Source organism: Dasypus novemcinctus, chromosome 7 (genome assembly GCF_030445035.2).
Source record: "Dasypus novemcinctus isolate mDasNov1 chromosome 7, mDasNov1.1.hap2, whole genome shotgun sequence".
Taxonomy (NCBI): Eukaryota; Metazoa; Chordata; class Mammalia; order Cingulata; family Dasypodidae; genus Dasypus; species Dasypus novemcinctus.
In genome coordinates this window covers 127,699,809-127,709,174 of record NC_080679.1, presented here as the reverse complement: position 1 = coordinate 127,709,174, position 9,366 = coordinate 127,699,809, and the positions used below count along the sequence as shown (strand labels likewise).

At 43.2% G+C, this 9,366-nt stretch overlaps 1 protein-coding gene across 6 annotated transcripts in view; it reads left to right on the top strand.

Moving 5' to 3' along the window:
* The first annotated feature begins 203 nt into the window (after nucleotides 1-203).
* Nucleotides 204-9,366, top strand: part of CLASP1 (cytoplasmic linker associated protein 1) — a 283,348-nt gene continuing 274,185 nt past the window's right edge. For all 6 annotated transcript variants that reach the window (XM_058301168.2, XM_058301167.2, XM_058301165.2 and 3 more), the window contains exon 1: nucleotides 204-394. The gene's annotated coding sequence lies outside the window, so the exon portion shown is untranslated. The remainder of the gene's footprint in view (nucleotides 395-9,366) is intronic.

Genomic DNA, 9,366 nt, shown 5'->3' with positions numbered 1-9,366 from the left:
TTTGCAACAACTCCGTCGGGATAGCCGCACCACCCTTTCCTTGAAGAACCTTCCCCCTACGGATACCCATCAGGGTCAGCCAGCATTCTCTGAGGAGGCAAAAGTTCCAGGGGCGGATAACTCCCCCAGCCTGAGGGAGCCCGGCCAGCGCCTGCGCGGGGCGTTACCATAGAGAGGCAACCGCCTCTCTGGTCTCGGTTTACAGTCTCTATGGTCAAGACGGGTCGGTGGCGGTAAAGGGGAAAAGGGAGACGCACTGCGCAGGCGCCTTCGGCTTCTATTTTTTTTTTTTTTTTTTTTTTAATCCCCGCACTAAGCGCTTAACCTCATTGGGGTGGAGGAGAAGGCGGCGGCAGTCTGGTCCGCAGCGGCAACCGAAGCGAATAATACGGCCGTAAGTAGCCGCCTAGGGCGAGGAGAGGTAGAACCGAGCGCTCTGAGGCCCCTGTGCCCGCCCCCGAGGTGGCGGGCGCCGGATCTGTGTGGGGGATGTCCAGCGCTGTCATCGGCTCTTGGGTGCACTTTGGGGGGGAGGGGGCGGCCCTTAGGTGGGAGCCGGGCGAGGAGCGGGATGGGAGGGTTGTTTATCCAGCCTGCGGGTCGCTGGTCCCAGGCCGCTGCGCTGGGGGGAGGGGGCCGGTGGGGTCAGGCCGGCTCTGTGCACCCCCCTCTTCCCTCCCCCAGACCCCACCCGGGGCCCTTTCCTGACCCCGGCGTGGGAGAAGCCGGCCTGCCCCGGCTCGCGCTCGAAAGGAGCCCGGGACTGCGAGGGGAGGGGGCGAGAGAGAGAAACCCATAACAACTAGTCATGGGCGAGTGATGGGTGTGGAGAAAGATCCAGAGGGAAGGGGTGTCGGGAAGGCGGGCGGCCAGACAAAAGCCGCGCAGCGCGCCGCGCGGGATGCGGAGGGTCCTCCCGGCCCCGGGGTCCGCGGAGAGCGCCTTTGCAAAGCCGGGAAAGCGGACTGGTGCTGAGTTCAGCCTTGTTGCAGCCTCCTCAACTTGCCTTTGTTGTTCTTTGGTATTGGCAGAGGCGCTCTGACGAAGATGAGTGTGTGCTCTTGCACGTTAGCCTGGTTGGATACAATGGAGCTTATCGAATATTTTGCTTTCCATTTTCTGAGCTGTTCGGATGAGGATGGGGTTTTCCAGAGTCTAACTTATTACATCATTTATTTAAAATAGTTGTGTTTATTTCTAAATTAAAAAAATTTTGGGTGGAGCCTTGAAACACCTTGTGTGGCATAGGGGTGAGTTTCAGACCGTCGGTATTGGGGTTCGTTCATGAAATACTGACCATTCGTAGAACCCGTGAGCTCTTTAAACGTGATACTTTGATTTGTAGATGTGGCAGTGAGAGCTTCACATTCTCTGGTCCTTTGGGAAGCAGCGATGCAGAAGAATCAGAAGCTAGGGGTAGGTGTGTTACCAAGTGCCTAGCACTATTCCGGTGCCACAACCCGGTTCTGGCTTTAAAAATTGTTGTTTTTATTCCTGTTATAGGTGACTTTTTCTGAGCTCTTGGCATGTGCCTGGCAAGTGGACTTGGTGGGGGCTCCTGTACAGTGGGCTCCCTTTGCTCATCAAACTAGTGGGAGAATAGAAACATTGATGCAGGGACCAGATAGATAAGAAAAATTAGAGGGCGGTGTTCTACAGTACTGAATATTTATCTTCTCCATTTGCAAAGAAAGCTTTAAATTTGGGTGAGCTGCTTGTTTATTCATCCTCCTAAAATTGTGTTTGCATGTTTTTTAAAAGTTGTGACTCAAATCTCAGTTTCTGTAATTCATTGTTTATTATTGACTAAAGTATATCAGTATGTTTTACATTTTAAAAGTTTTAATTTTTATCCAGGAGTTTTCAGGCCAAGTTTTAATTCTCCCAGCTAGAGATCACAAAAGGCAGAACTTCTCTAAAGAGACCTTGGAGGTGATAGAGGTGTTGAATATTGTATCTCCATATTAGAATTGAAGTGGCAAATATAGAAAGGCTTTTTTTTTAAAAGTATATTTTTATTATAGAGGTTGTGAACTTACAAAACAATCGTGCACATGTGTGGAATTCCCATACAGCACCCCTCCACCAACACACTACATTGTTGTGGGATATTTGTTACAGATTATGAGATAATACCATCAGACTGTTATCACTAACCATGGTCTATAGTGTACATTTGGTATATTTTTTCCATACCCCCCTATTATTAACATAGTACATCTTTGGCATTGATGCAAGAATATTACAGTATTGCTGTTAACTATAGTCCATAGGTTACATTAGTTTATTTTTCCCATGCTTCTCCACATTTTTACCACTTTGCAAAAGTGATGTGCATTTGTTCTAGTTCATAGGACATCCTTGTATTTGTACTATTAACCACAATTCTCAACCGCCTCTGGGTTCACTATGTTACTCAGTCCTTAGATTATTCTCTAGCTTTCTCAGAAAGGTTTTTGTCAAGTATACACTGTAAATTTGTTAGAACTGAAAACCTAGGTGTCCTAATGTCAGGCTTTTGAATTAACCCACATAGTCTATTTATGTAAAATAGATAAATTTTCTTTTGTACTGATAGCAGGCAAAAATCTGAAGCTTGGTGTGTTATATGCTTCAATAACTACCAGAATAGAATCTCTTTAGGTGTAGTTCAGATGTTGTGAACTTGCTTTTTATAGAGCAAGATTTCAGATCCTTAAAATAGTTTGGCAGGAATGTTGAGAAATGATTGGCCAGAAGGACGGACATCAAGTTAATTGTTCAGATGTGTTATATTGTTCACTGTTTGAATTTAGATTTTTTTTACTTCAGTATTTCATTATTTCTACTTCCTTAGGTAGCTCAGTCTCATGATTTATCATTTGGGTGAAATATTTTCTTAGGCCTGACACAAATTCATAAATGTTTGAGACTCTGTTCGTTCTTGAACATCTACTTAAGTCGTAATTTTAATATAATACTTTTTGCTTCATAGTATTGGCAGATATAAACACTGATCTTTTTGGGTTTCTAAAACTGTCTATTTTGATAACTGCAAGTCTAGTTGTCAAATTAAATAGTGGAAATATCTGTCACATAGTAGCAAAAAAATAACAGATATTTAAAAACAAAATCATGTAAAAGATTTCCTAGAAAATAAGAGAAGAATCAGTTAGTCTTAAAAAAAATCCTAAGCAAAAAAGAAAATCAATGATACAGTTTTTGGTTTGCAAACTAATTTGTAAAAATGAATTAATCATCTTTTCCCAGTGTGAGGAGGAGCATTTTCCATAAAGTGTGTGTATATGGGTTTGAGTGTTTGACTAAATGATCTCAAAAGGCCTTATCATCAGGATTTACTGGTCTCCAGCTCATTCTTCTCCCTTCTAGAGCTCGCCTGCATTCTTTATGCTCAGACCATTACTGAATACTTCCCTTCTCAAATTTTTATGGCAGCTCCTATTCCCTGCCTGCCCCAAAGATCTCCGAAGGCCTAGCCCAAGCGGTGTGTCTTCCATAACACCTTTCTTGACTTCTGCCTGGACGTCGCCTCCCCCCTGCTGTTTTCTCTTGTGACCCTCATCTTCCTCCTCACACCAGATTCACTCCGGTAGCCTTGCCCTTCCTTCCCTAGATCCCTCAGTGCACAGGGAGTTTGTAGAATACATATTGGCGCCCTCCGATGCTTACTACAGTGTTCTGCATAACGAGTGGAAACTGTAGAGTATATGAAAGTATCAAGGAATGTCCCATAACTTAGAATAATAAATTTTGAGCCTGGGCAGAACTCTTGGAGGACATATAGTCCAGCATCTAGTTTTTATGCCTGCCTCATTCTGGTCATCAGCCTCAGATGGCAGGCATGCTTCTCTCTTACTAATTGGGTCTAATTGCTGAAAAAGTTTTAAAAACTATACCAAAATCTGTCCCCCTCCCCCTTTTACCTGTTGACCTAAGTTACCCCTGAAACTATGTGAAATATGCCCATTTCTTCACATGATAGCCCTTTGTATTTCCTACGACATTCATCAGGCTTCTCTGGATTTTTTGTTCAATTAATTCATCTATTAAACCCTTTCTTGAGTTAGACTCCAGGTCGCAAGAGGGTACAGTTGAAAAGCCATGTCCAGTCCCCATGCTTCAGGGGTTCCCAGTCTAGTAGAGAAGACACATATAACATCATGAATTCATGTGAGTGTGCTGGCCCTGCTTGTTTTGATATGGTTTTCACTGTGCTTTTTTTAGGCGATTCGGTTTTGTTAGTGTCATTTGAATGCAACTTCTGAAGCACAAGACTTTGATAGGACTTGACCAGAGTATACGGATGTATTCTAAGGTTAAGAAATGGTCCGTGATTTTTGACCTCTGTTGTACATTGTCGCTCTGTGATTTATTGGTGCTGTGATTTTGTGCCAGTTAAATGATTGCTTTTGTATTTTTTGTCCCCATCTGTAAAATGGGGCTTAATAATTGTATCTACTTATAGGTTTGTTGTAAGGATTAAATGAGATAATCATGCAAAGTGCTGAGAACAGTGCCCGGCCTGGCACATGGTAGGGCCTAATGACATGTGTTTATGTATTGTATAGTAATAAGAACATAATAGTAGCTGCAGTAATCACCTGGGGAGCTTGTTAAAATACAGATGTCCTGGCCTTATCTTCTTCCTTCCACCCAGAGATTTTAGTCAGCAAAGTCTGCCTGGGGCCTGGGCTGCTGCAGCTTTAATAAGGTCCCCAGGTGATTCTTTAGCACCCCAAAGTTTGAGAACGCTACACTCCATATAAATGTTGCCAATGATTGCATTAGCTTTTACAAATTTAAATTTTAAAATATTTCTCAAGTAATAGATGCATGCATTCTCCTAGAAGATTCCAACCACAAAGATAAAGGAAAAGACTTGGTCCCCAATCTCAGACCTCTCTCGAGAGACTCTTAGTTTCGATATGGAATGTGTCTTTCTAAATGCTGTTACTCATTTTTGTAGCTATATCTCTATATACCTGTTCATCTCTATATATCATTTTATCTATGTATGAATGTCTTCATTATAATAGCCAGATTAAACAACAACAACAAAAGATTCTCAAAGCACTTTTACATTCATAATCTTCCTTGTTCTCTTCAAAGTCCTGTGAGGTAATTGGGGAAGATATCCTCCTCCTCCTATCAATTTACAGACGAGAAACCAAGGTCTGCAAGTTAAATCCAAGTACATGCTAGAACGAGGCTGAGAACTGGGCCTTCTCTCGCTCAGCCCAGTGTTCTTTTCATTTGAACCACACTGCCTATTAGCTATCTAATTTTGTTGGCTCTTACTGAAGCCGTGGTTCATAAAAGGCTTCTGATCTTTTTGTCATATGAATAGCTGCCAAACCAGATTTCCTCCTGTCCTTGAGTACACATGGTACTTGATTTTTTTAAACCTTAAATTCAAGGTTTAACACTTATCTGTTAAAATTTATCTTTTTGGGGAAGAGAAATCTGGAACTGGCCTTGTGGTCATTCTGTTAGTTAGCACAGCACTTTGGTGAGTCTCCGTTCAAGAGAGCTGAGGTAGATGTAACCAGTTGCTACTTTTGATTTGTCACTCTGAATGTCCGGTCAGTTGGAATCAAAATTATTGATAGTCTTTTTATAGTAATCCAGAAAGTTGAGAGACTAGAGGGGGAAAATCCACAGCAAACCATCCTAAAATGATCTCTTAATGTGTCTCCCTTCAAGAGAGCCCATATATCTATGCTTTTTAATAAATAATTTTGGGTGTGGCATGTTTTATGCATAATTTTCTAAACCACAAAGTATGCATCGTTATGATTTTAATCATTTTGTTGTAATTGAGTTGATATGGCAAATATTGGTAAACTGTTCAGGGCCTTTGACATGTGGATATCTTGTTTTGTTTTGTTTTTTTTATTTTAAAGATTTATTTCCCCGCTGCCCCCCCCCCCCCTCCTTCCCCACCCCAGCCAGTTGTCTGCTCTGTGTTCATTTACTGTTTGTTCTGTGTCTGCTTGTATTCTTGTCAGCACCCAGGACCTGTGTCTCTGGGCAGCACCCAGAATCTGTGCCTCTTTTTGTTGTGTCATCTTGCTGTGTCAGCTCTCCGTGTGTGTGGCGCCATTCCTGGGCAGCTCTCCTTATGGGACCCACTCCTTGAGCGTGGGTCTCCCCTACGTGGGGGACACCCCTGCATGGCAGGGCACTCCTTGTGCGCATCAGCACTGCACATGGGCCAGCTCCACATGGGTCAAGGAGGCCCAGGATTTGAACCTTGGACCTCCCATGTGGTAGACGGATGACCTATCCGTTGGGCCAGATCTGCTTCCCTGGATATCTTTTTTGTGATATCACATGCAGTGTAGTAGTAAATATCTTTTTGAATATGGTTTTTTTCTTTTGTATTATTTCCTTAGGAGAAGTTCAAAGAAGTGAGATTATTGGGTTGAAAATGACTATATTTATGTGACTTTTGATACTTATTGCCTCATTGCTGACCAAAAAGTTTTACCAGTAGTAATTTCCCCAGAAGTCAACCAAATTTTCACCAAGTTCTAGTAATGTAATTCAAATATATTTCTTTTCTTCTATAAGAGGTATAAAATGGTACTTATTTTAATTTTTGCTTACTCATTTTCTATTTATTTAAAAAAGAATACAAAATATTGTGGATCTTAAATATGAGCAATTATGAAACTTGTATTAAATAGTTAAGTGGAGGTTATCTCTCTTGCTTCCTTGGTTTCCTGTGCTATCCTGCATTAACCAGAGTTACTGCATTTCTACATAAGTATGGAAGGAAATGCACCCTTTGCTTTGTGGGACTGAATTGGTCTGTTTACATCATAATGTTATGTAACGTTTTTGTGGCCTACCTTCAGGTGTTTCTTTAAACAGTTGTTGTGGTCAAGTGCCCTGCCCACAGTGTACTAAGTCAGACTGTCTGCGACAGGGACTGAAGCTTCAGCTTTTCTAACAGGTTACCCCCAGCTGATCGGAGGCGCACCAGAGTTTGAGATCTGCCTCCAGGAACTCCTTTCTGGCTCATTGTGTCAGAGAGTATGTCTTTCCTGTGGGCAGAGGCAGCCCGTGTTATGAACGGTTGCTCAGACGTGCTAACAGAGGCCTGTTGTGCAGAGAGAATGAATTGTGAGCAGGGCCTTTCCTAATGAAGAGTAGCTGAGTTCGTTCTAGGAACAATGAGCCAGTCTTTCAAGGGGAAGTTGAACTACATAAAAGCTGCTCCTTCTCTGAAGTCTTCTTGAGGTGCTGGGGGCAGAGTTTTTGTTTAAGCTCTGGTAAGTCATGACGTTTGCCCAGCCCAATCCTTGTTCTGCTCAGCCTTTGGCTGGCCCAAGGGTGACATGTGGACTAGGGGGCCAAGAGCCACAGCCACTGTAGATGGAACACCCACCGTTTGCTAGGCTGCGTGCTGAATGCAGACTGCACTCGTTTCTTAGAGCAGACTTTAAAGGTAGGTGATAGTTTCCGTGGATGAGAGGACACTGAGGCTTAAAGTTGAATAATTTGTCTGCGATCACACAGCCGCGGAGTTGCCTGGTTTGGCTCTCAGATTCTTCAGGTTTTTTTCCACTGATCTCTATTTTGTCTAGCTCAGGCTGTTGCTTCTTCATGAAAGGCCAGTGGGCTGCCTGAGGAGAGGGTCTGCACCCTGGCCCCCAGCACGTGGGCCCTATCTGAAGACCGACCACTCCCTTGTCGGGAGGGATGGAGACATGGAAGCTTCCCACTGGGGTTTCTGTGAGGGTTGGGGCAGATGACCTCACAGTCCTTTTAGATTTGAGTTCCTGGGTTAAAATCTACCCTTGGGCTATCCAGACCACTGGGGACTTGATATCAACTTTTTCATTACTTATCTCCTAAACCACTCAACGGGCATTTATATTTTGCTTTGGGTTTTTGACTTCATCAACCAGCTCCCCACCCAGGCTTTCTTCCCTTAAGGGAGAACGCTCTGTGTGTGTTCATTTGCTGGGAGTGTGCCTGTGTGATAAATGCCAGTTCACCTCCCTTCTTTTAATTTTTGTATAGTTATTTAACTGAATTGAGTTATGTTACCAAAATAGATTATAAGGCCCTTCAGGGGCCCCACGCTCACCCTCTCTAGCCCCATGCTCTGGCACCTAGTCTCGTGCGGTATGTTTATTGACTGAATGTGAAGCTCAACATAGATCTTTGTGAGTATATTTGTGTAGTTGCAGAAAACCCTCTTTAAAAGATATCCGTTCAGGGTTTATTATCCAGGTATTTTTAAGTCGTTTTCCCAAGTGTGGGCATTGATAATAACATCTGGGTCTTTCAGATGTCTGGGAAATTTTCTTGCATGTGACACGCAGCTTTTGGATAAACCTCGGTTATGTTGAATAATGTGGGGTTTGTTGCATGGGTGACTGAAATTTTCTAAATTTGTTACTTAAGATAATGATGACTGAGTTGGGAGTTTTACTTATTTTCAGGCTGACTTTGCGCATCCGGACCCTGGTGCCTTTTCATTTTTGACCCATGCTCTAGTTTCAGAAGCTATACACTTTACTTCATGCGAGGAGTGTGTGTTACTTTTCTAACCGAAAAAAATACATGTCATTAGAAAATTCTCCTTTCACCTAGGAATTCCAAAAGTTAGATTAATGGAGAAGTAGCCGATCTTTCTCCCTGGGTCTGTATTATATTTCCTGACATCACACTCTAGTGTTCAGCAGGGTCTGGTGTTACTTGTCCTAAGTGATCAGGCCTCCTTTGGGAGTTCGTTTTGTAATCTACAGTCCAGATGCCAGTGAAGGGAAGGCTTGGCCCGAAGCCTGGCCTTCAGCGTTTTGTGTTGCAGTTGGTTTTGACTCCTAAGCAGGTATTTCAGTTGTCTCGTTATGTAAACACTGTCATCCTCTCAGATAATGGTTATTAAACCCATAGCTATTTTAGCAATTCCTCATTATTAGCAATGAAAACAAGGAAAGGAATTATTTCATTCTCCTATTTTCTAGTTCCAAGCAACATAACAACAGAATAGAGAGGCCACAGAAAATGAAGTTTTTCAGATAGTCTCAAGAAAATTCTCAACCAGCAAAGCGCTTTAGTTGAAGAGGAGCTTTGAACTCCCTCAGTAGGAATAACAGTTTATGCTGGGGCAAGGAGGAGGGAGTGAGGTGGACCCTTTTCCACCCCGCTCCCCTTTTGGGGAGAAGTTCAGCGGGTTTACATCTGAGCTATAGCTCTCTCTATTGATTTTTGTCTACAAGTTTGATTCTGGAAGTATTTAAAGTGGGGTCCTGTTCTGAGGAGGGTGGCCGTTTAAAAAGAAACGTCCTCAGTGCACACTGCCCTCGGCCTGCGGGGTGGCCTGCTGCAGTGAGCGCTCCCATTTCCTTG